This window comes from Limulus polyphemus, unplaced genomic scaffold, assembly GCF_000517525.1.
Source record: "Limulus polyphemus unplaced genomic scaffold, Limulus_polyphemus-2.1.2 Scaffold659, whole genome shotgun sequence".
Taxonomy (NCBI): Eukaryota; Metazoa; Arthropoda; class Merostomata; order Xiphosura; family Limulidae; genus Limulus; species Limulus polyphemus.
Genome location: NW_013666269.1, coordinates 439,518 through 441,125, shown reverse-complemented (window position 1 = coordinate 441,125; position 1,608 = coordinate 439,518).

Here is a 1,608-nt window from a genome sequence, read left to right as displayed (position 1 = left end):
CATGTATGTAATAACGGTCGAGAAAACGACCTACTTTGTGAGAATTGGCAAATTTCTTAAAGTAACTGGAAAAGGTTTGTTTGGTTTATTTTGAATTTCGCGCAAAGCTACACGAAGGCTATGTACGCTCGCCGTTCCTAATTTAGCAGTGAAAGACTAGAGGAAAGGTAGCTAGTTAACACCCTTTATCAACGACTAGTGAGATTAACTGTCCCAGAATAACGCCCCCACGGGTGAAAGGTCAAGCATATTCGGTTGGACGGGGATTCAAACCCGCAGATTGCAAGTCGAACGCCCTAACCATCAAGACATGAATTGGTAAAAAAAGCTGAGCTTACCTGTTGAATTCAGGCATGCTTTTTTTATTGTTTTACTTGGAGTTCTTTAAAAAAAAAAACTTTAAGATAATCGTCTTTAGTTTGACAGAAGTCTGTCTTCAGAAAAAGAAAGCTGTAGAAGCATTTGATTTGTTTGAAATTAAGCACAGAGCTACACAATGGGCTATCTGTGCTCTGCCCACCACGGGTATCGAAACTCGGATTCTAGCGTTGTAAGTCCGCAGACATACCGATAACAAGGCATTGGAAACCAAAAGAACCATAATTTATGATAAAAATTAAGTAAACTACTTATATTTTCCACACATTTCTCTTTAGGTAATTCTACATCTATTAAAGATTTGTGAGAATAGCATTTTAGGCCTACTTTTTACCCGACACAAGTCTCTGCCCAAGAAGGCCTTCATTCGATATCAGAACACATTTACTGAAACGCCATTTATTTAAATAGTGTAGTTATACATTACGGTTTAAATGCCAAAATCTTATGTAGCATTCAAAACAAATAAACCTAAAGTTTGTGATAAAAATTTAAAATGTAGATGGTTTCCTCTTTTCTCATTCAAACTCAGAGGTGTTAAAATAAAAGTTCCCACCCGTTTCTTTCCACCTACAAGTCACTGCTTAAGAGTACCGTTGTTCAATGGGTTTTAAAGATCTGATACATATTGTTTATACTGTGTATCACACTTCGTGTTCACTCCATTTCTTATTTAATTTAAACTCATCTAGTATTATTTGTTTTGAGTTTCACAAGAAGCTACTCACGGGCACTAGATGTTCCTAATTTGGAAGCGATAGGCTAAAGGGAAGGCAGCTAGTCAACACCACCTAGTGCCAATTCTTGGGCAACTCTTTACCAAAGAAAAGTGGGATTTGCTGTCACAGGATTCACATCTGCAATCCTCAGCTTTTTAGTCAAGACGAATGCCTAAACCTCTAGGCCATGTCAGTGAAAGTTGTGTATTGTTCTGGAATACCATGTCTTGTTTGAATATCCCATTGAGCTGTCCTATCAGATAAATCTAAAATCTTTATTCTAAAAGTTATTATTTAAAACCAATTGGACTAAGATTTGTGATAAAAAAAATAACGTAAATTGGCATTTTCCCCACATTCCTCTTAATGTCCGTTTCAGATTCAAAATCAGATATCCAAAAATTATGTTTCAGATCTATCTACTGTATCCAACAGGTCACTGCCCCCATGATATTTTCATCAATACCAAAATTCGTTATTTGGGTTAAACGATGAGACGATTGTTTGTTTG